This window comes from Micromys minutus (genome assembly GCF_963924665.1).
Source record: "Micromys minutus genome assembly, chromosome: 18".
NCBI classification, from domain to species: Eukaryota; Metazoa; Chordata; class Mammalia; order Rodentia; family Muridae; genus Micromys; species Micromys minutus.
Window position 1 is genome coordinate 44,503,158 of NC_137953.1, and position 25,362 is coordinate 44,528,519.

At 44.1% G+C, this 25,362-nt stretch overlaps 1 protein-coding gene across 2 annotated transcripts in view; it reads right to left on the bottom strand.

Annotated features, from left to right (window-relative positions):
- The window catches only part of CALD1 (caldesmon 1), a 182,054-nt gene extending 165,182 nt beyond the window's left edge, over positions 1–16,872 (bottom strand). For both annotated transcript variants that reach the window (XM_080931801.1, XM_080931803.1), the window contains exon 1: positions 16,782–16,872. The gene's annotated coding sequence lies outside the window, so the exon portion shown is untranslated. The remainder of the gene's footprint in view (positions 1–16,781) is intronic.
- Positions 16,873–25,362: the final 8,490 nt, after the last annotated feature.

The following is a 25,362-nucleotide window of genomic DNA, read 5'->3' on the forward strand; positions in this document are numbered from 1 at the left end:
GTTGCTGGGGTTTGGTATTATTACTATTATTGTCCTTAGTTCTTTCCTATCAAATATCAAGAAACTTCAAAAATATTTACAAAGTATCTCGTTTTTCTTAATGAAGAAAGATGTACATAGATTCACTGTTTCTCTGCTCCCCAGCTTGTTGTCTATGTACGCAGCTGGAAGAGCCTTGCTTACTCATGGCTGTGATATTCGTTACTAAGTTTCTTTCATACGTATTGAATGGTCCACTTTTCCACATTAGACTCCAGGTGAATCAAGGTCTCTTTATATAGCAGAAGGCCAGCCCGAATGGCACATGTTTGCTTTATCAACCTCTGTAAAGCCGGGTGGTAATTTATATTGATTACATAAGAAGAAACTCCATCCCTGGTACAACATGTTCTTTCAGCTGCAGAACCACACCTGTAGAAATGCTAACTCACATCTGGTTCCATAAATCTGTTCTTTTTGATTCTCTGGGGAGATATTTTTATGTAAACTATATAGCTACATGTGGAACAGAAAAGACCAAAACAGATGTGCCAAACCCAGTAACCATTCCCACCCCTGGCCTGAGCTCTTGTTTTCCTTCCCTGACTCTGATGGCCTCCTGTTTGCGAGTGGACTCAATCCTCCTCTTAGGAAAGGTGTCTCTCACCATCTCTACTAAGGCCAAACTAGTCATTTCAGTATCCCGATACTGTTGCTACCAGATTTAAGAAAGGCTTCTTAGTTAAGGATATTGTCTGACTTACTGATGTGTAGATCTCCCTTCCCCTCATTCCTCCCAACAGTAAAGGTATAGGTTTGTCTTTCCAGCACCTACACGCATTCGGTTCCATCTCTACACAGTATCTATTCAAGTATTGCAAGCGAAGTAACTGAACCCTTGATGGCAGCTCACTTGTATCTAACATCTAAGCTATACTTGGCTTTTTCTTCTTCCACAAATGATCTGTCAGTGGAAGCAAAGATTAAAGAAGAAACCTTGAAGCCAAGTATAGCAATGAGGTTTTGCTGGAGGCTAGAAACCCTGAACCAAACAACTTCAGAGTAAAGAGAGGCCACATCTAGTTTGAACCTCCACCATAAGGGCCAACATCACAAGAAGGCAAGTCACCCACCGGTGCCACTAACTCCCACAAAGGTAGAAACAGGATTCAATAGATTATTTCTCTTGTTAATTCACAGTCCAAAAATAATTTGAAAGATCAACATATGGGTGGCTAACCTTGAAATAATTTCTAGAAAGCAAGTGCTTCTGTGGCTTGCTTGTTAACAGTAGGTACTTTAAAAAAAAAAAAAAAAGAAGAAGCCTTGATTTCAAGATGTGAAGGAACATGGATACACCATGCCCTCCCCCTCCACTTTCTCTTCCTCTTCACCACTCCTTCCTCTTCCTCATTTCTTCTGCTAGTGTACAACCTTTTACGAGTAACCACAAGATGCCAAACAAACTTGAAAAGTGAAACTTGAATCAGCTTAGCCATGATTGCCTTTTCATGGCGACGCTTTGGTCTCCAGCTGTGAGGGGGAGGGGTGATGCAGCCCTGCATGTGGCCCTGGGATGGCTAGCCTCGGTCATGGAAAGATTGCTAGGACAGAGCAGGCAACAGAACAGCTAGGGGGCTCAAGGTAACCCAAACCAGAGGAGACCTAGGGCATTTCAGGTAGAAATTCCTCAAGAAAATGGCTTGTGCAGCAAACATCTGTTTAGGAAGGGGGCCCGTCTTGTGCAATTTTCACTTGTGTGTTAGAATTCCAGCAATAAATAGCTCCACAATGTCAATGTTTAAATTTTCCTGTAAAAAAAAATAGTTGATCCAAGGGCCTTAAAAAACAAAGGACACTAAATAAAAACTAAGATCTATATAAAGTGTGGTGTTTCATTAATAATACAGTAATGATATCATTTTATTATTTGTTATAAATATAATGTAGCTAAAGTTAACAACGGATGGAATTCAGTGCAGGGTATGAGAATTCTGCAATATTCTTGCAACTGCACACCTAAACGTATTACAAACTAAAATTTTATTTAAATAATAAAAAGACCCACCCATATGATTGCTTGTGCAATCTTAACCCCAAACACACACTTTTCCAACATGCTTTTATTTTATACATTTAGAGTATTTTAAAACCTGAATGCATTCAGCTATAAGATGTATTAAAATCACAGTGTCTGCCAAGCATGAGAACAATTTACATATGTGATCTCACGTGTCAGAACTTCAAATGCAGATGACATACAACATTAACAAAACTTAGTGCACCAAGACTCAGAAGACTTTATTGTTGGTCACTGAACACGCTGGACACATACAAAGCTTCAGAAAGCAGGTGCACACTGACCTTTGCATTAGGGACAATCGTGACTCAGATGCTAACCTGTCCTAACCTTCCCTCTGCAGCAGAGTTTCTCCGAAGATGATTGCTAACGTTTTTAGTTCTTACACATGCATGTGTTCGTGGTGTCCATGTGTGTAAGCACACAGTTATTCTGGTGCCCATACACATATGTGCAATTATACGTAGAAGCCTGAAGTTGGCACATGATGCCTTCCTTGATCGACCTTCACTTCACCGGAAGCCTGCTGATTCCTGCTAGCACGGCCTGTCAGTTTGCCTTGGGAGAGCCCAGTCCCCCTGCCCCCACCCTGAGCACTGGAATTCCTGGCAGAAAGCACGTGGCACAGCTGCCTTGCATTTGTGTGGGTACCGGAGATGCAAACTCTGTTCTTCACCCTCACATGGCCAGTGCCTTCGCCACTGAGCTGCCTCTCTGCTCTGGCCCACACCTGGTAACACTGTTAAAGACGAGTAAAATCAGAACGCTAACGTTGTGTATGCACCGAATTATGTGCTTTGAGTCGGCATATGGTAGGCTGTAAACACACAGACGTCACGTGCCAACTTAAGAAAAACGTAGTTAATATGGAGGAAATGATCTAAGACAGTTTCGCCCTCTGTGTTCTCCAGTTCTCTGTACTGAACGTGCATTGCATCCTTTACCCTTTTTTTTTTTAACAGACAGAAGGTTGAGAAGCCCGTTACTGGGGTAGGCGCTCCCAAGACAAAAGAATTTGCTGAAACCGTCATGTGTGGAATGGCTGCTGGGAACCTCAGATGTGTTGTTTCAGTCTAAACTGAATACAATTTGACTTACTCCCACTGATCAAGCCAACCGGGTTCTTCAGATTACAAAGAGGAAGGAGAGAAAACCATGTCTGGGCTTGAAGACACCTTACAGCATGGAGTCTTGTCTGCGAAGGCTCTTTGCTCCCTATGTGGGCATTACAGGGAAGAGTTAGGCAAAAGAAAGTTTCTAGTCAGGCACAAAGAGGCCACCGGAGTCACACAGCTGCAGTGAGGAGGAAGGTCCTTACCCAATAGGCGATTTCTACCTGGAACCTGAGCCTACTACAAAATGTGAGCCCAGGCATCAAAAGCTTGACCTTGACCAGGGACACCTTGAAAAGGAATTATCAGGGTGTAACCACTCCCAGTGGAAAGAAAAACTGCTGTATTTTTAACAGCACGGGTAAAAGCCAAAATATGGAGAGACATGGAAGTTTAATGAAATGGAAAAAAAATAATAAAACAACCGCCAAACTCCTACACTCCTCTACTTCCCATTTATACAAACACAGATGGGCAAGCAGCTCCAAGCCAGCCGATCCTAATCATCAGATATCAGGGCGATGGATAGGCATTCCCATCCCCCCATCTCCATGGCTGCACACCAGCCCTACAGAGTATGGGAAGAGCTTTGTATCATCCGTCTCCAGAAGAGGACATCTGTAAACACCATAACTGAAGTAGAAGGTGGCCCAATAGCCACAGGACATTTGCAACCAAAATCTTAATGGGAGGAGAAATAGAAACAAGAGGAGACACCAAGGAGGAGTGGTAGGGAGTCAGGGAGGGAAGGGACAGTCTCAGTAGGACCTATTTCCTTCTAAATTACCTATTTTACTGTCTCCTTCATTCATTAATTTTTAAGGCTGTTTGATGAAAGAAAGGGAGGAGGAAGACTCTTTTTGGTCAAAGTCCCCAAGTAAGTACATAACAGTTCAGAATGGCTCCTGGCAGCTGACATGGTTCTAGACCATTGAGTACTTCAGACAGCGACCGACTGATTTTCAGTCATTTTCAAAGAGGTCATGTCCTTGTTTCTTCCCTTCTAGCTACAGGGGAGCCTAGAGTCAGTCCTTGGGCAACCCAGAGACTAACATCCATCTTGACAACTGAAATGACTTTTCAGAACAACCTAGACATTGCACATGCCTGGTCACAGTGGAGTCACATTGGAAGAGCTAGGCAGATGGTTTGGTCAGTAAACTGCTTTCTGTGTAAGCAGTAGGAATGGACTTTGGGTGCCTGGCTCCCGAGTAAGGAGTCAAACACAGCCCCATGCCTGGAAGATCAGCACTGCGCAGGCAGAGAACGCACAGCAAGGTTGAACCAGGACACTCATGTTCAGTAAGAGACCCTGTCTTTAAAAACAGTGTGGAGAGCAACTGAGGAAGATAGCAGCTGATGACCTCTGGCCTACACAGGCGTGCACACACACATATACACACACACAGGGAAAGAAAGAGAGAGGCAGAAAGTGACTTAAGTAAGTGTGTATTCTATATTTTTGCCTTAAAGTTTATTTTTACCTATGTTAAACCTACAGCCGTCCCACACACACACAATATTAAAAGCTTAATCAATGAATGCAGACCACCAAGCCATAATGAAGCCAATACAGTTAACTTTGACTATAATTTACTTTTTATCTTTAGGTCATATATCTTTATCATTTCAACTCTAGTATACACATATGTATACAAACAGAAATGTCCTGTGAGAGCCAAGATACATATACGTCATAAATGTACATGACAGCAGCTCAGGGACTGCTCTGACCCCCGAGAGAGGGGCTGAGGCTCATGGGAGACCCTAAGCAGCTTGCAACATCGGCGCTCCACTCTGACATAGTACATACAGCATGACTTTGACTCAAAGGAAAAAGGCCAAGACAAAAATTACCTTAGACAAAAACAAAAGGCTGCACCGCAAAGCGAGGTGTAGGCACCAGTAAAGGGCGCAAAGAGGGGGATGAGGGAGCAGGAAGTCAACGTGCGGATTCTTAGAATGGTCTCTAGTTGAGGAGAGGGGTTTAGGGAGGAGGGAATGTAAGCTGAAAGGGATGACCATCTCTCCCAGTGCGCCCGGGGCACTCCCAGCCTGTGACTGCTATTCTGGGGAAGTTATTAATAGCTCTTCCTGTCCCCCAGTTTGGATGATCACTGGCACAGTCACCTCCTCGATAGCTCTGCTCTGAGCCAGAGGACTGATGGAAAGGACCGAAACTGGGACACACGTGGAGAAAGAAGGGGAAGAGGGGCGCAGTGCTGCAGGAAATAAACCGGAAAAGGAGACAGGACAGGAGCCATGAGGTGTGGCAGTGCAAATGCAGATGAAGCGAAGAGGACCATCGAGGGCGGAGCGTGCAAGCATCTACCCTCTAAGCTTGAATAGAAAAGAGACAGAAGAAACGAGGACTCAAAATGATTCATAGCACAACTATGTGTAGGTTCCTAGTATTTTCCCTGTATTGATATGGTCACTGGCAGAGATCAGCCTTTGTAAATTTGACTGAAAATGGCCATCGGCTCCTTCTAGCCCTTGCAGACGCCCACACAGCCCTTCTGGTGGCTGTTTCCCAGGCTGCTCCAGGGTAGCTCACCTCTCTCTCAGACAGGCCTTTGGCTCAGCCTTCCCACCAGCCCCTCCCCCACTCCCGATGGCCGCATACCAGACTGTCTGTGCTGTGGTTTCCCAGCCTTCCACAGATAGGCCACAGCGAGCGAAGTTGTGCCTCAGTGCGTCACTTCAGAGACCTCTTTTGACTTTTCACCAGATCAGAATTTCATATTGTGAAAGGCTGAGAGTAAATATCAAGGGCAAGTTCAAAAGGTCAAGCGACTTCTAGCAAAGCTGTGTCCCAGTCCTGGAGGGAAGACAGAATCCAGTCAGCAGTAGGGTCTTCTGCAACTGGACTTCCAGAGCACATGCCACATGGGTTTCTACCCCGATTTTGAATTGGGGCATATTCTAGGTTTAATTCATCGGTTGAGGCGCTAACCCCTCCACTTCAAGCGTTTGGATCTTTACAGAGAGGGGTCCTGAGCAGCTAAGAAAGGGGATGGAGACACAGGCACAGAAAATGCCATGGGAGCATGGACAGAACAGGATAGTTATGAGGAAACAGAACACAGCCTTCTTCACAACCATCGAAAGAATCCACCCTGGAAATAGCTGGCCTGCTCTAGAACTGTGACAAAATTGGCTTCTGTTCATAGTGCTGTGAAGGTAGATCTCGGAGATGAATATCCAGGTGTAATCTGGCCAAAGACGCATGTTAGGAGAAGTTGAAGGGACTGTTTAATCCACCCCCAACTTTCTATAAGGAGACTGTGTTGTCTGGAAGAGAGGACATTCTTTACAGCAAGATTAGACTTCTAATCTTTTGTGCCTCCGTTTTGCCAATGAAATTGGCTCCTAGACTTGCATTCTCAGAGTCTCATTGTGATTGATTATAAAGAGTGATCACACAAATGTGCTGAGTTAGGAGAGAAGATCTAATCTACGTGGAGTCTGATGGGTAACCCATACTGCTGAGAGAGGGTAGCTAGGCAAAGGAACCCCAACTTCAGCTGGGCAGCGGCCCTCAAAATCCATCCAGTTCTCACACAGTAACCTCTTCTGAATATCTGAATTTGACACAACGGAACACCAAAACTGATACAAGGCTTGTCCAAGTCATTGAATTCTTCAGTACCATTCCATGATGTTTCTTTCCCTTCGGTTGGGCAGAGACACCATTTGCTGACATCTTTGGGCTACCCAGGAGAGTACATACGAACACTCATTTCTGCAGCCCGCTTTTTGTGTCCTCTGAGTTGCTACGGGCCGGAATTCTCATCCTGTCTGTCTCTAAGCAGCGCTACTGACTTGAGTCAGTGGTGTGAGGAATGGTGTTTAGTTCTGTTTCCTTATATGGCTGGGAGTGACAGTGTGCCTGCCCGTCTAGCTGCACTGCAGTGTGGCTCAGTGACAAGTTCTAATGGTTGGTTATGGAAACCTCGCACTCTGGGTTCCATCACTTCCCGAAGAAGGCAGAACAGACAGCCATAGGATTGGAATCAGGGAGTGGCATTGATTCCTGCTCTGACGTTTGCCATTTCTGTCACTTAGGGCCAGCTCTTTAATTTACTTTGCTGTTCTCAGATAGCCTCTGCTGAAAAGGTGCTGACATACAGGGAGTCAGTAGGGTAACGGATTGAAATCATTTATTTCTGCAACCATCTTGGACCTATAAGGCCTCAAGTTAACCAGCAGCCCAGTGCTGGTCCCCCTGCCCCATCCCAGCCCCCTCATCTTCCTCTTCCCTCCCCCTCCTCCTTTTCTTTCCATTTCCCATTCCAGGTCTAAAACATTGAAAAAAATTATCTATAAAAACCATAGCCTTAGGAATAATAAAATCCCTTAACTATATTACATAAAGAATTCTTAGACTATGAAAGGCAGCTCCAGGCCCATTAAAGGCTAGTTTCAGTTAAAGGTAAAGGTCTGGGTGAAGGAGATAGCGGAGGCTGTCTTCTGCAGAGCAGAGGCATCCATGCTTCCGAGACAGCCCCAGTTAGAATGTGCGCTTGCCAACCTGAATCAGGATGTCCTAGAACTGGTATCTGCTGGTCTTTACCTTTCTTCCTGGAAGTCCAAACATTTAAGAAATCAACCCTGTTTCTTCCATCTACATGAAGGTCAAGGAGAAGCAATATGGGAAGGTGTGTGGTTAAGGGTAGGGTTTGGGAAGGGAGCTGAACACCTACAGAGAGCCTCTATGGGCAACCAATCATGTTCAAAGCAGTGTGGAATTAGTACTTCTAACCTCACACACATTTTCACAACTGATCATCAGAGGTCAGATAATAGCAGCATACAGTGAGCTAATTAGGAAGGGGTGAGTTTTTATATGTTTCATATATTTTAATAATATATATAGAATGATGAACTTCTACGGTCAACTTTAAAATACTGGTCATATTTAACAACTAGCTCTCAAAATTCTTGGAAGTTTAACTTTCCAGTTTGGGGAGCTACTCTGAACTTGGAAAGAGAGGACAGTGACAGGAAGAGGGTATGCTGGGGTGCAACGGGGGGGGGGGTAGCGGAGTTAATCCTTTTTAGCTTCTCTCTACAAACTCTGCCCCCATGTGCACACCAGAAACACCTGCTCTTGTAAAGCAAAATATCTTTTGTGCAAAACCAGAAACCAATCCCAGCCTTTTCAGTTTTTCAATTAATTATGTGTGTGTGTGTGTGTGTGTGTGTGTGTGTGTGTGTGTGCGCGCGCGCGCGCGTATTTGTGTAGGGAAGGGGCACGTGCCATGGCACATGTGGAGTTTGAAGGGCAACTTGCTGAGTTGGTTTGATGAGCCATGTGGATACCGGGACTTGAACTCAGACTTTGAGGCTTGAAGGGGAGCGCCTTTACCTACAGCACCACCTCACTAGTCCAAATCCAGGCATTCTTATGGGACCAGGCCAGTCACAGGAGAAATTAAGCTATAAAATCTTTAGTGAATGTTGTGTGTGTGTTTCGTGCTCGGAATATGGTGCATTCTTTCTACTCTGAGCTGCTAAATGCCAGAAACATCTTGAGGTAAACTTTCTGCCCTGCAACTACAAACTTGTCTCTTGTTGCCCAAATGCTCCTGAAGGGGCCTCGAAGGAGAGCATCTAAGCCAGGGGCTGTGCAGGTTCCAGCTTTGGGGCAATTGCAGGCGTGGAGTACAGGATGCATCTCATTCAGGATTTGTTACCCTTACTACAAAAAGGAAAGAAAGATATGAGGACAGACACAGAGACACAGAGAGAGACACAGAGAGACAGAGACACAGAGAGAATGACAGAGACAGAGGGAGACAGACACAGAGAGAGAAAGACAGACATATAGAGAGAGACAGACACAGAGATGCAGAGTGAGAAAGAGACAAAGAGAAACAGAAACACACAGAGAGACAAAGATACAGAGAGAAACAGAGACACACACGGGGTGGGGGGGAGCTGAGTGGAGGAAGAGAATATACCTTTTTTCCTGCTAAGGGAACTAGCTAAAATAACTGATCTTTAAAGTTGCTCAAAGACACAAATACTTACAAAGAGAAAAGTTCTCAGAGTCGACCCCCCCGCCCCCCACAGCCTACATTCCACTTAAGTAACAGAGGCTGGAAGGAGATGTGGAAACACCATGAGAAATTTTATTCTTCCCACATTTCCAGGGCAAACATTTCAAAAGCAAACACTGGAAATCTCATCAGCAAGCTCGACCTTATGGGAGTGATAGTTTTGTGCTTAGCCAAAAAAAAAAAAAAAAAAAAAAGATAGCTGAAGATGGAAGAGTTTCGGATAAATACTTCAGCGAATTTCCAAGATGGAGTATTTGGGATACACAGCTGTAACTTTTAGGGGGGGGGAAATCATCTAAACCAAAATAGGTTTCTGAGGAATAATGAACCCCATCATGTGCCATAAATTACTGTAAACACCAGTGACCAGAGTTACTTCTGAGGCAGGATGTTTCATCAGAGCCTGGAAGGAGCTTTTAAGACTACTAATGCCTGGACCCCACTCCAGCAATACTTACTGAATTGGAACCCCCAGGGCTGGGTCAAAAAGCTCTGAAATTGATTCTGATTAGGATGTTGCCTAAGAACTACTGATACAGGCACACTCAACCTGTGAATCTCTGAGGTGGAACATTCTCTTAGCAGGAACTGCTTAAAACTTCAAGGCTGTGTGAACCAGAATTATCTCTGCCACTAACAAAAGACCTTGGTTGGCACATGCATTGTTCTTGCATTCAACAAATAGTTACTGGGATTCTGCTGAATGTCAGGCCACTGAACATCTACTAACAGACCGTGGTTGCCTCTTTCTGCATCTTGTGACTAATACAGCAGGTGAACCTTATTGAAAGGCACCTAATAGTACTTATATAATTTTAGTTGTTGTGGATGCCTAGATTGCTCTTTTATCTAAAAAAAATGAAAGTGGATTACTGAAATGTATTTATCTTTATGTGCTAGGGCTCGAACTCAAGGCCTTATGCATTATAGAGGAGTGACATACCATTGACCTACATCCACAAGCCTGGTTTCTTTCCCCCCCCCCCGCCCTTTTTTTTTTTTTAAAGATGTCCAAATTTCTTGATGATCTTTCTCATGCACAATAGTAAATAGTACATGTCACAGGTCCAGAGATTGGGAAAATGAAATCAAATAAATAAATAAATATTAACAGAAGTGAATATGAATTCAACTATTCCTTAATAATTTAACTTATCGTCATAATGTGGCCCTGTAATTAAAAAAAAATAGTAGCACAAAAATGTTCTGGGAAGAGATACCTTACTTCCTCAGTTTGCTAAAGTCACTTCCTGTGTACATAGTTATACTTATCTCTTGCAACAGCTTGGGCACCCCCTAGGGATCAGGTTCGGGGGTTGGGAACGTATAGATTGTACTGATGTGCCAAGCTTGACTCTTCAGCAACTAAGGCACTTCCCCCTGTGATCTCTGCCAATGGTAGTGTTTTCTACCTGTGTGAACTTGGCCACAGTGTAGGAAATCATCTTGACAATTGGGTAGACCAAGTATGCACTTCCTCAGCTAAATAATATCCCAAAGTACTGGCATCTTAAGACTTTGTGAACTTTTCCTCTCTTTAGACAGGTGCTTCCTCCCACCCCATAAAGGCACCCCAAACACGAGAACGCACACTTGAGTGAGGCTCCATTTCCTTGCCCCTACCCACCTACAGATAGCCTATCTGCTCCTTGTTTGTTTGGTTCTTCTGACCTGGCCTTTGGTATATTTGTCCTTGTTTATTTGAAAAGGGGCCCAGAATAGAACAATGTGGTTGGAACCGAGAGAATGTGGTGCCTCTGTTCCCCTTCTGGATGATGAGCATGGTCATCGAATGAGAGGCTGAGAGGTAAATATTACTTAGATCACAAATTCCATTGGTTATGAATATATTAGCATAGTGTACTTTGTTCACTAAAGAACTGGGATTTGCCCTGAGATAAATGAGTTTGCCTGTTGCATAGTTGTGTTGCATGTGTGTGGATGGTGGCACATGCACAGGCATGCCCCTGCAAAGAACAAAGGAGCATGGCAGGTTCTCTATCATTGTCTGCATTATTTCTTTGAGACAGGGGTCTCCTTGAATCTGTAGCTGGAATGGCGGTCAGCAAGGCCCCGAGATTCCCCCAGCCTCTGCCTCCGTGGCGGCGCTTGGATTGCAGGTACCTGATTATGCCAGGAATTTAAACTCAAGTCTTATGCTTGGACAGCAAACATTTATATCAACTGGGGCATCTAGACCCGTAAACTTTCTTTATTAAAATTGTTCCATTGTTAAACTACTGACTTGGGAAGATTGTCCTCACTCAGGAGAGGAGTCATCGCAACACAGTGGTTTATACAAAGGCAAAGCTTTTTGCCACCAACAAATCTCATGATATTTTTCTCTGGAGTTTTTCTAAAAAGGATGATTTTGCTTTTCAGCTACAGGTAGTGTCAACTTCAAGTTGACCTTTCTTAAGGTTGGTTTACTGTGCCGTGTGAAGATGATCATTGAGAACGATATGAGCTCAGGTTGGATGTTTCTGGCCTATCCCCAAACTCATTCCCATGAAAAATACAAGTGACAGCCACCAAGAGCTGTCGGCCGGTCCAGCTATTTGCCTCTTCACCCAACTTTCTCTTCAACTTAGATGAGCCCTCCCTGGCTTTTCTTTACCAGGGACAGTCCACAGACAGGGGGATGGCAGCTGTCTGACTCATTGAGTAATACACAGAAATACGCCAGAGCCTTTGACCATCTGCTCTGCTAGGGGACCTGAGCCAATCAAATGTCATTTCCCCTTCTTTGACCTGAAGCATGCAAGGAATTTTCCAGGTGGGTGAACAGCTGCCTAGAGTCCCTGAGTTTACAGGACTGAGAACAGAGCTGAGAGCCACAGTTCCCTGCTAGCATCCTTGACCCACCTGGATTTTAACCCCATCCTCTGTGGAACCGAGCACTGTTCGGCTTATAAATCTCAGACCCCTTTATTACCTCACCTATAATTTATCCCCTGGCTTTTTACTTGAACCACTGACTCTTAGTGATAGAAGGGCCCACCGGTTTGATTCTGAGTCTAGTCTTCTCCCGTGCCTCGCTGCACTGACTTGTTGAGGGAGATTCTGGTTTGGGAAAGTTTGCTCTTTTCTTTTGCTTACACTCAGCTGGCTGGAAGTCATGACATCGCTTACTTAGAATTCTCCATCTTTTCTGGCTGAGGCTGGCCCTCCCCACTCTGCCTTTGACAACTGGCCCTTGTCCCTACTGTCCCTTCTTCACCTTTGTCCTGCCAGTTGCCCTGTTGTTGGCCCATTGGTGGAGTCTAACTAGTTCTCCAGCAAAATGTCTTGGGAGACAAGAGAGGGGACGTCCTATGTGGGCTTAAAAGGCACTAATTATGTACACTTGCTTAATTTGTTCCTCTCCAAGTAAAAACGGTTTCCTGGTGGTCAAGTACTTTCATCCGCTGATTCTCAGAGCAGAGCCAGAGCCTCAGAGACAAGATGTAAACAGTGTCAAGCTACCACCATTGCTGCACACGTGTGAAAAAAGAAAACAGCAAAAGCACGCATGAAGATGAGCACTTATGAAGAACACCCAGTTCGCAAAAGTGCAGGCATCATTCCTCATGCCGCTTAGCAATCCTGTTATTAGTTTCTTGGTCTTCTCTTGGAATCTACTTGCAAGCAGCCACTTCTGAATTTTTCAAACCCTGCCAGACTTCCTGTTGAAGACTACTCCTTCCCTGGATATGGCTCTCCTTGTCTTTGGGACGGAGGCACACTTCTCTTACCTATCTGTACACTCGTACCCATTTTCCCCAACAGCTCTGAAAAACAAGAAAGACGCTCCTGAGCTGCGTACAGAGACCCACACCTTTAACCCCAGCACTCATTTGGAAAGCTGAGGCCGGAGGCTTGTGAGTTTCTAAAGACTGGATTAGCTAGCATGAAACACCACCTGGAGTTATCTAAACCTTTTCTCTCTGGGCTGGAACACAGCTGGCTCTGCCCCATCTGCTTGACACTGGATGTCGTCTGGTCCTCAAGCTGTAGCTAAGCTCCTGTTGGATGTAGAAAAGCTCCATGTCCGCCTAGGAGATAGCAGAGATGAGCATACATCTGAGGCAGGAGGATGCTAGGGTGGCACCGGGCTTTAGTTACAATTGGGAATACTAAATGATGAAGCCAGCACAGGTGAGAGGCTCCTGGAGAAGTCTGCTCTCAATAAGGGCAGAAAGCCTAGCCAGGTGCAGCTGGTCACCTCATCCTGCCTGCAAGGCCCAGGCACTGCAAGCTGGGATTAATTCCATCCTTTTGGCTGGAGGCAGAGAAGCCACCTCATTTACTAAGGCCTGTCTGTTGTCAACACTCAGTTGTTGGTCTGTCCACCTGGCTCCTCACGTTCCCTGGTTCTGGGATACTGCTCTGCACCACAGATAACCCACCCTGTTCTGCCTTCTGTTTGTCTGTCCCTGCTCTCTAATCTTCAAAGCCAAATTCCAGATAACCTGGGGACAGGCCAGTTTCTATCAGTGTAGGATCAGGGTTCTAAAAAGTACTATGTCAGATTTCTTCTGTAGGAGGTAGGAGGAGAGATCTTCGGGGAAGATCAATACTGTTTACCGCCCAGAGTTAGCATACCAGCTGTAAGATTCAAACTGAAAGGGAGAGGAGACAAAACCTGTCATCTTGTTTGGATACCACTATGGGATGGAAGAGAGGCATGCTGATGACCATGCCAGGTAAGGCCAAAGACCTGATAGCATCCTTAAAGGTCAGGGTGATTTAAACAAAGGGACCAAAACTAGAATCAAGCTCTCATCTTGGAGCTCATGAGTTAAGCCTCAACCAAGAGTATCTCTTTAAATGAGCAGCTCCCATGGCCTCTGAGCATTGAGATTGGCTGGACAGATGAAGGGCTTTCCGTTAAGAAACTAGTGGAGCTATTTTGGGGGCTCTGAGGGACTTATCCAGAAAACGCCTCCTTAGGAGTTTGAAGATCGTTTTGGCAGCATCTCCCTAACCTCCTCCCCAGGCCTACCATGCCATTTGCATTCCGCTTCGTCAGCATCCCCCCTCCAACCATGGCCTCACCCTACCACATTTCCAAGCCATGTGACAGACAGCAGGCAGATGGGGAGCCAGCAAAACCCTTCTCCTATTCATCTCTTAGGTCACATTGTCTCACTGAAGAATGACTAGCCAGTAATCACACCATCATGAGTGACTGTATGAGTTTTCAAGAAAATGCTTATACCCAAGCTAGATTCTAGATGCTAGAACTTCTTATGACACAGCTCTAAACCAACCTATTCTACCTGCAGAAAACAGATAAGGCTTGGGACTAGTGAGGAACCGATGAGAATGGGGAAGAACCCCAACTGTCAGGAGATCCATTCCTGTGTTTCCTCTAAACCCTTGAATCTGAAATCAGAACCTGTATCTTCTTCTTCCTCTTCTTCTTCTCCTTCCTCCTCCTCCTCCTCTTCCTCCTCCTCCTCCTCCTCTTCTTATTCTTCTTCTGCTTCTTCTTCTCTTCTTCCTCTTCCTCCTCCTCCTCCTCTTCCTTCTCTTCCTCCTCCTCCTCTTTCTCCTTCTCCTTCTCTCTCTCTCTCTCTCTCTCTCTCTCTCTCTCTCTCTCTCTCTCTCTCATGTAAAAATAAAATCACATGCCTAATGCAATCTTTGATTTGGATGCCTTAAACTGCACATTTCATTGACTTTAAAAAATGACAACAACCCCACCCTTATCCTGTAAACCACATAAGTGATACATTCCCCTATGTTCTAAGATCTATTCTTTTCTGCAATGTTTTTCACCCAGAGGTTCACCTTCATGTTTCTCATTAAATGATTTTAATAGAATGAGAGTTTCCAGGCTGTGGGTTCATTGAGCTCCATTCACCTCCCTAGTAGAGGAAACCTCTCCCAGATTGTTCTTCACCGGAAATAAGTAGCATCAAGAACTGCCTGAGGTTCACTGTGGGCTGAAACCCCTCACCCTGTGTGTCGAGAACACGTGCAGTGTTACCTCACAAAATGTGTTTTTTGTAGTGACTGGGGGTGGGAAGCACGGGGCGGGGGAAGAAAGTGGCCACAGAGAAAATGAACTTTCATCGACTCCAGGATGTTGGTTTCAAAAATGGAATTTATCCTCAAACCCAAGATTATAGATTTTCTTCCAAGCTGCGTTCCCTACATGGTTTAGAGACTATTTGAAAAAGCTCTCCATGTTTTTATTGACATTAAAACCCCTGTACAAAGTTTGGAACTTGATGTCTTCTGAGGAGGAAGGACAGTCGTGGAACAGAGCGAGCACATGCCTGCAGCCTTCCCCTCACGCTTACTCAGAGCTGTTCCTGGGAAAGAGACTCCTGGGCTTCTCAAGAAATTATTCCCAAACTTCTAAACACAAGGATTGCTTAGCAAGTCCCAACTGCCGCAAACATGGACGGGAGTCATCTGGAAACGCTAGTCCTTACTGTGAGTGTTGTTTTTGACATGGTCAGACTTACTCTCCTTCTGCAGGGCGCCTTGTCTTCAGTCCAGCCTCACATCTCCGGTTCTGACTAACACTGTAATGTAGGCGCTCCCATTTACCCTCCACGTGCAGAGCCTCATTCCCAGCAGGGATCTGGGAACACCAAACACTTTGTCCTCTACTTTTCTGACCTTGTATTGCCACAGCACCGAACCCCCCCACCCCCGCCCTTTACAATCAGCTCTTTCTAAAAGGAATTACCAACTACTACCAACTTGCACTACTGCTTGAGATGCCCAAATACGTCTGTCTGGAAAATAAAAGCTCCTTTCCTTCCTCCCGGGTACATTCCTCCGGCTCCCATCTTTTTGGACCTTCCGGGCATACTTTCCATAAGAAATGAAGATTTCTCAAGAAATATTTTGGTAGACAGCTAACCATGATTTCTACATATACACCCACTCCTGCACACATTCTCTTGCTGCTCGGGTTTCTAGAAAACAGACAGGGTCGGCATCTTCTGTCTCAGCAAATAGCAGATGAGTGGCATTAGCTAAGTTGGTGCTAGTGGTGGGACTCTGACCTTATTTCTTTACATCTCCAAAAGCCCACTTCAGAAAACGAGTAACGGGAACCATTACGTAGCTTATACAAACAAAAACCCACAACAAAACAAAACATTCTTTGTCTTAGCGTAAAAGCTGTTGCTGTTATTTGTTGGTGTTAAAATCTGAATCCTATTTGGATGTCTGCTGACAGAAGGTGGAAAAGAAACTGCTGAAGGGGCAGATCGGCAGAGGCCACTGACGCTGGCCTGAGGGTGCCAGGTGCGGTCCACATCCCCCTCGGAAACAAAAGCACGTCCCAGGCAAAGGCGCCCGTGCTCCCTGCTGCTGTCACTACCGGATCTCTCCTTTTGTACCACCTCTCTGAAGTTCCATCACATTGACCTTCTGGGAACAGGTCAGAAAGCCCAGGCTGGCTTCGGGAATTTACATGGTCTGTTGCCTGCCTAGAAAGATTTTGCATACCCAGCAACCTTATCCAAAAATGTTGCCTGAAGCCGGTAGAGCAGCTCCAGCTTCCCCGAAGGCTGGCGGAAGAAAGCCCTGGTATCTTACCTCTAGGGTAGCAGCTGCTTCCCAAGAAGAAGGACGTCCCGCTGTCTGAAAGCAAGGATTCCTTTAAGCAACCCAGCAAGAGAGCAAGCAGGCAGGCAGCCTAATACACACTGCCCTCTATTCAATAAAACTGCAGACCGCCCTTCCTTGGCCCCTCCCAGAGTCCATGCTAAGTGAACACATACCCCCTGTGTTTACAGTCAGCAGGCAGTGGTATGCATTGTCCTGTAGTTTTTCTAATAGGCAGCCAATGACGACACCCTAGCCAAGGTGATGCTGTCTGCCCGGAGAGCAGATGCCTGTCATTCCCTAGGCATGCTCAGGATATCACTCACCAGAAAAACCAAGTCCTAAAAAGCTCGAAACCTCCGAGCAGGCTGCCAAAACCAGCCGGCTCCATGCCCTTTTTTGGTTATCCTAAGCAGGGCCTCCTGGAAGCAGATCCATTGTCAGGAACAATCATTAGAAACGTTAATCTTGGAGAAAGAGGCTGTCTTGTAGAACACAAATAGAGCTTTAAAAAGAAAGTACAGTCCAGGAAACAATAAGTGGACAGTTAGACATGCTTAAGGGAATGAGGGTGGGGGTGGGAGGAGACATTTTAGTCGAAGAAGCCTTAATAGTGTGTTTCTTTTCAAGGCAGTTTCATGACAAAATAAATTTAAATCGTCACACAAGTTAAAACCTGAAGTTGATAAGAAGCAGGTCTGCTGCGCAGGCTAAGTTCTAACCTAGAATATGTCTATGTGTGTTATGAAAACAACTGACAAACATAAATAAAACGCATCGGTCTCTTTAGCAGATAAAGTTGGCCAGGAACAAGGGTGAAGGCAGAAGCTAGCAGATGGGCGCCTTAGAGAGCTCTAGTGATGCTTCCCACCAGCACCCATCTTCCTTTCTCTCTTCTGTCTTGGCAGTGGAGAGAGTGCACTAGAAATAACCAAACACAATGTGCAGAGCACACGGAGAGACCCTGCCTCTGCTTTGGGCCAGGTATAGACGGGCACATTTGCCCTCACAGGTGACACAGATGTCTCAGAAAATTCTAGAAAGCCTGCACTAGGAGAGAGTGTGTACTGAAAGATGCTGAATTACAATGCAGGTCACTGGCCCACACATGCATCCAATTGTGGTCTTGTATTTTTTGGAATTCATTCAGTCGGTACTTAGCCTTTTTAAAAAAAAAAAAATGGAAAACTTACTGTTTGTCAGGCCTGGAGCTTAGCACAAAATCCATGTTTCATCACTGATACTGTTTCATCACTGACCAAGAAGATCTAAGTATTTTCCCTGACTAATTACAAGTACAAAAGCTTAATCAACACATACAGTTTGACTGAAAAAGCCTTTCTCTATTAGTGAAGATCTGACATAGAAGCTGTCTCTATTCAGGAAACAGCCCCTGCCCTCTGTGCTTCCGTGAGAATTCTTGGGAAGCAGCCCCCAGTTATTAAACAGTAACCCAGAAATATCTACATGGATCCGCTGTATTTCTGAAGGATATAACTTACCTTCTCTGCTCTTCTTGCTTTTTTTCTACAAAACAGCTCCAAAAGAAAGTTACAGCAAAGACTTCTGGGTGACCTGAACCATCCTGCACCAGAACTCGGAATGTACTTTCCCAGACACTCAAGATAAATAACTTGGTGGTGGGAACTGCACATTTAATGTTGCATTTCAAGGTCACTGTAGCTCAACCAGGCATCCGTGAACACAGCCATTTTCAAAATTGTTCTTTTGGGAAACCTTTTTCTGATCCCAGATAAATGATTTGAAAATATACTTTTTTGGATCATTGCCCATTTGGTAGCTGGGGAAATCCTGTATCTGGCTGGGCAGGTTGAAAGACAGAATAATACTTCCTAGTCTGGCAAAGGACTGAACTTGAAGACAATAGCAGACAGACATGAGTTTCTTCAAACATCTCAATCATATTGATATGACCTCTGCCCAGGGATTTTCCTGGGTGCATGAACTCAGGGCCGGATTATAGAGGGCTGTGTAAAAGTGCTGTTTTCCACAGCTGGTACAGAAATCAGCCTGATCAACAGATCCCCCACTTATGCTAGGAATGCCCCTTGGGTGACCAGCAGCAGGGTGACATTTTGTAGTCTATGAGGACTATGTTTTGTTGTTCTCTTCATTTTATTTTTTTTAAGTACCAACTTTTCAGAGAAAAGAGAAGTTGTGCTTCAAAAAGGGAAATGTTATCAACAGGAAACATGGAAGGGGTGAGTATGTTGCATGGTTTATAGAAGATAAATAGCTGAATGTCTTGGGTTATGCCTTTTGAAGGAAAGACGTGTGCTTCTATAGATAAATTCTACTCATTTGGAACATGGAGTGTAGCACATTAAGAGCCATCAGATCCATCTCACGTGCCTGCAGCAGAACTATAGATCAACACACTTCATGTACTAACAGAGAAAACAGTCTGCCTTTGTCTTTAAAGGAAAACGAAAATGTAAAAAAGAAAAGGGACAAGAAAGCATGTTTACATATTGCCCAATCTCTGCCACGGGGATTTCACTTCCATAGTATTTACTTTTTTCCAAGAGATCACAATCATACACACACACACACACACATACATATGATTTATATATATATATATATATATATATATATATATATATATATATATATATATATACAGAGAGAGATGTGTAAAGATGTGTATATATGGCTTATATAAGCCATATATATGTGTGTGTGTTTATATATGTTCCATATATATATATATATATATATATATCCATATATGCATATATGTATGGCTTATAGAGAACATACCTATGGAACGTATTCCCAATAGTATCATCCCAGAAAAAGAACAGCTTGTCTGTAACAGGACTTAGTCAACCATGATGGATGGAAAGAGACTTTTAGAAACATTCCTATGACACCTTACATATTTTTACCTCTTTGGTTCCTAGAGCTTGCTGTCAGATTGATCATATATTTTTGTCTGTGGTTTGACTCTGAAATGTAAACACAGGCTATGTTCTTTTTTTCATTCTAAACAGTAATCCACTTCCTATATTGCAGAAAAATTAGATAGCATTTTAATTTTTAAAAAATCTACTTTATTAAACAGACAAAGAAATTTATTTTTCATTAAGGCTGAATACTTCTTCCCACATTCTTTTAGTCAAATAAAACCTTTCCAGACTCCCAAGCTTATAAAATGAGAGTCTTGCCACAGAAATTAGGTCTAATTTTTTTTTAATGGGAAAATATACTGCTTGTAATTAGAAAAAAAAGTACATGTTATTCTGAATTAATGTAGCCAAATACATGAAAATACATTAAAAAGTTCTCAAACCCATTTTAAGGCCATAGAACACCCAAATAAAGCAGGACACTTCAGTCCTAGCACTTGGGAAGCAGAGCCAAATGCTCTTGGTGAGTTCAAGGCCAGCCTGGTCTACATGACTGAGACCAGCCAAGGTTATATAGTAAAACCTTGTCTCAGAAACAAAACCAGCAAACAAATAGAAACAACAAATGAAAATACAAACTATTTCCACAAATGGTGAACCTCAAAGTCGTCATGCTATAAAAATAATTATAAATATAAAAATAAGTTTGCCAATTACATTCCCGAATAATATATTTTGTAAAATGTAACAACAGAATAGCAAATTTGGAAAGAAGAGATCTCGGAATCAGTATCATGACTGTCACAGAGCAGTTCCAGTTAAGGTGGGTCCTACAAAGCGAAGGAATTAATAAAGTCGAAAACCAATATGCAGACCCAAGGACACACACAAAAACAGTAATAGAAGTGCTGACATCAGATGAGAAACAGCTATTGTATGGACAGTGAGATCTTAGTTATGCAGGCACAACCAATTAGTATGCAGAGTTCTACACTACAATATACAATATACAATACAAATCCACACTGGAGATGGAGAGAAAAAATTGGAGTTGAATATTTTAATAGGACATGGAACATAATAACACACGTGAGGAAGGTGATATATGGAAAGACATGATTAGACATGGCTGACTGGGTGAGTAGCGCTTACATATTTGTGTTCTTTCTCTTGGCCTGACCCCCCCACACACACACAAAAGAAATGACAGGAAAGAAGTAAAGATTATAAATAAGCCCTACAAGTCAAATGGACCTGGAAAGGAACCAGCAGAGGGGCAGGTTCTAGCCGGATTTTAGAATATGGAAAATGGACAGATGGTTGGTAATTGACTTCATGGCTGAGAGACTGAAATCTGGCACTGTGGATTGGCAGGCCGAGGGAAATATGCCACCCATGCCCTACGAGCCTGAGAATCGGAGTCTGAAGTCCTGGGAGTCTCTGAAGGTGTGGAGTGGAGCAGAAAGGACGTTCGGCTCAAAAATCAGTGTAAAGCCCAAACGGCATCCACTCCACAGGCGCAGCCCAGTGAACTTCCTTTAGGAACCAGACAGAAAACAGGAAGTTGGTTTTCTGCATTCTCTGAAGTGGCGTGCTTTAGGGAAGCAGACAGCAAGACATCCTTCAAGTGAAAACCAATTCCCAGGCACCTTGAAACACCCAGAGCCCGACCCTTTTATGGACCCTCACACCTCTGCAGAGGAAATCAGTCTGGAAGATTCCACTCCAGGGAAACTGACGTGTCATTGGGGACAAGAGGAGAGGATACCTAGGAACTGGTGACATATCCGGTTCCTTGTTGGAGGCTTTTAGCGAGGTGGGTACAGCAGCTTAAAAGCTCACACTAAAACATAGCATCAGGTGAAGGAAAGGCTTTGTGCAGAAAACAAAAAGCCACCAGAAATGAAATTCAGCTGGGTGACGGCTCAGTGGGTCATGGCACCCAAGTTCCACACTTTAAACACCGCCACTCAGACTGAGGCCTATATTAGGAATGACAGTGTCTTTACGGCATGGACAAAGTTTCCTGACTTTCCCCCAACTCCCATATTCAGTTATACAGCCCTGTACGGCTCACGACCCACAGTGTAAGAAGATGGATCGATGGCAGAATGGGATGACCATGGTTGACAACTATGAACGATTTCAAAACAGCCAACAGACAGCACTTCAAACACCCCCCACACAAAGGTACGGTAAGTGCCTCAGGTGGCATATATGCCAGGTGCCATGTTATCTGCTCATCCCATAGAGAAATGGGGAAGAGGGAAGTTGGGTGGCTAAGAGGCCTTGCTGGGCTCCGTTCTTAGCACCCACACAGAGGTTCACAGCTGCCTGTAACTCCAGTTCCAGGGGATCCAGCTCTGTCCTCATGGTTACCAACATGCATACAGTAACATATATATATACACGCAGTAAGAAAATGCTTGCAGAGACGATGCTCTTGACCAGTCAACCCCTCAGCCAAATGCTGCAACCCTTTGACATGATTCTTCTTATGACAGTGACCCCAACCGTAGATTACTTAGCTGTAATTTTACTACTGTTATGAATTATAATGCAAATATCTGATATGTGAACCCCTTATTGGTGGTTCTCGACTCACATTTTCTTTTCCCACAACACCCTACCTTGTGTCGGGTCGACAGAAAACAAAATAAAACAAACAGATAAACACCCCCAACCAACATAAGGACTAGACATTTGTATAAGAAAGGAACAGAACCATGGGACAGTTTAGCTTAACAATGAGGGAAGACTATAGAGGCATGATCGATGATTTCATCAGAACAGCAATGATGAAATGAGAACCAGCAAGAACATGCCCACAGGATTTCAGTGGGTGAGAGTACTAAACCTTTGCTTAGTGAAAAAGTCAACAGATAGTGTCTACTACTGAAAACTTGAAACATAATGGAGAATAAAGATATTATTCAAGAATATGAAACTAAATCTCTAAAAGAATAACAAGATAGTTCACTTTTCATTTATTCACTGGACAGATATTTATTGAGTTTCTATCATATGCCAAGGCCTGTCCTGGATGTTATGAACTAAATACACTCTGATGGTGAGGAGCAGATAAACGCTGACTAATCCATAACAATATAACATCACTCAGTGGTAAGTACTATAAAAAAGACAGGCTAAAGGTCAAGACAGATGTTTTCTCTTAAGAACATCTAGAGTAGAGGCCTAAAGAAAGCAGAGAGCAGTTAAGACACAGCCAGGTGGGTAAGATTTCTTGCTCAGCAAACGTAAGGATCCAAGTTTGAAGCCAAGTACCTACATAAAAAGCCATGTATGACTGAGTATGCCTATAACCCCAGCATGGACAGATAGGGACAGGAGGATTCTGGGAGTTCACTGGCCAGGCCAGCTTAGCCAAACTTGAGCTTCGACTTTAGTGAAAGACTCTGTGTCATGATAAGAAAGCAGACATCAGCAGAGGAAAACAGTGTCCTGATCACCATTCACACATAATGCACACTTACACACACACACACACACACACGCACACACACAGAACCACACATATGCAGAAACACACAGGCACACATATGTGCGTATACACACATAGAAAGCAAGAAAACAAGCAAAGGGGTCAACAGTGAGACTACACAAAGCCAAAACATTTGCCAAGCAAGAACAGCAGATGTGTACTAAAATAAAAGCCAAGCCCGGGAAGGGGTGATAGCCAATTGCTGGCCAAATTATCCAGAGCTTCTGAATGCTGGAAAGGATTTTGGGTTTCATTCTAAGTAAGATGGAGAACCACTGGGTGATTTTGAGCTCAGAGGACAAGTTACTTCTGCTGGCCTGTGTAGAGTATGTGACAAGATTAGAAGGGTAGATTCGGGGGCAGGGGGGGGGACTGGCTTGAGCTGTGTTTTAGAACTTGAGGCCAGAAAAACTATGCATCAGACAGGAGAGCAGCATATGTGTGTGTATATATATGTATATATGTATGTATGTATGTATGTGTATATATATATATAATCAATAGTTTACAAGGAAAAGAAATATACAAATGGCTAGTAAGTATCTGGGGAAAAAGTGTTGAACATCCTTAGCCATCAGAGAAATGCAAATTAAAACTGCTTTGAGAGTCTATTCTACTCTAGCCAGAAGGGCTAATTGTTAGCAGGATAAAGGACAACAAAGGCTGGAGAGGGTGCAGAGCAAGAGGAGCCCTTGTTGGCTACAGGTGGGAAAGTAAACTGCTCTAGCCTCAGGGAGGTCAGTGTGGCAGTCCCTCAAACAACTGAATGTAAATAGAGGCATGCTAGTCCTCTGAGCATCCTAATGCCTCTCATTCGGCACCATAAAGATGCCACATGCCAGCCAGGATATCCATTACAGATGAGTGGATAAGGACAATGTGGATCCCCCATGCAGTGGTAAGGGAGAACAAACATGACATTTGCAGAAAATGGATGGGGCTAGAGATCATAATGTTATGTAAATAAAGCAGTCAGGAATAATGTAGCGTGACCTCTCTCAGACACAGAATCCAGATTCAGATTTAGAAATGGAGTTTTTTCAAGTGTAACAGAGGATCTTAGACCACCGGGTCACTGAGGTAGACTCCAATCCAACAGTGATGGCACCCTCTTTTCTTTGCTCATTTGTCTGAGACAAAGGCTAGTGAAACCAGGATTAGAGCTTGCTCGAACTCACAAGTCTCCTGCTACAGCCTCCCGAGAGCTGTGGTTATAGATACCAGATCGGTACTCTGCCCGATGCCAGGACCCTTATAAGAAAAGCACAGAGAGGGAGAGGCTTGAGAGGGAGAAGACAGGGAGAAGGGATGTTCAGCAAGCAACTAGAAACCACAGACACCAGAAGCGAAGACACACTCATGGAATGGGTTCTTATCCAGAAAAAGCCCGAGCTCTCTTGAAGCTCTGATGTTGGAGTCCTTCCCTCCAGAACTGAGGGCTAATAAGCATCTGCTTTCTGAAGCCACCCAGTCTGTGTTAATTTGTGACAGCATCTCAGGAAACGAACACACCCCAGATAGTAGCTGCTCTTCAGCCTCGTTGCCACCACGAGACGATGAGACACATGGAGCTGGGTGGGGTCTGAGAGCCTGCCAAGCCCAACAGAGAGCTCTGTGCCCAGGCTTCCTGCTGAAGGAGCAAGAAGCAAACTGCTCTACTTGTGGGCCACCAAGAGTTTGGAGCCGTTTTTACAAAGAAATGGCTAATATTTGTAAATATGCAGTGAGAATTAAATGAAAAACATTTAGGTGCACTAAGATATAAAAGTGTCTGTTTCCAAAAGACACCAGATGTTAAGTATAAAGCCCAATTGAGAGGAAATAACTCAATGTATAAAGACAAGATATTTGAAGTACCTAGAATGTGCTGGGTGTGGTAGCACACGCCTTTAATCCCAGCACTCAGGGACTGCGTGGTCTACAGAGTGAGTTCTACATAGAAAAACCTTGGTTCAAAAACCCTCTCCCCCCGAAAAAATACCTAGAATATCAAAGGATATATGTCAGCTGGAAGAGACGGGAACGAGAATGTGGGGAGGGGGGAGAGGCTAGTAGAAGAGAGAGAAAAGGAGAAGAGAGAAGAGAAAAGGAGAGAGATAAAGGAGGATAAACAATAAAGAAGGAGGCCAGATGGGAAAAGAGATGGGGGAAGAGAGGGAGGCAGGAAATGAACCATCCACATTAGTGGTCCATCCCT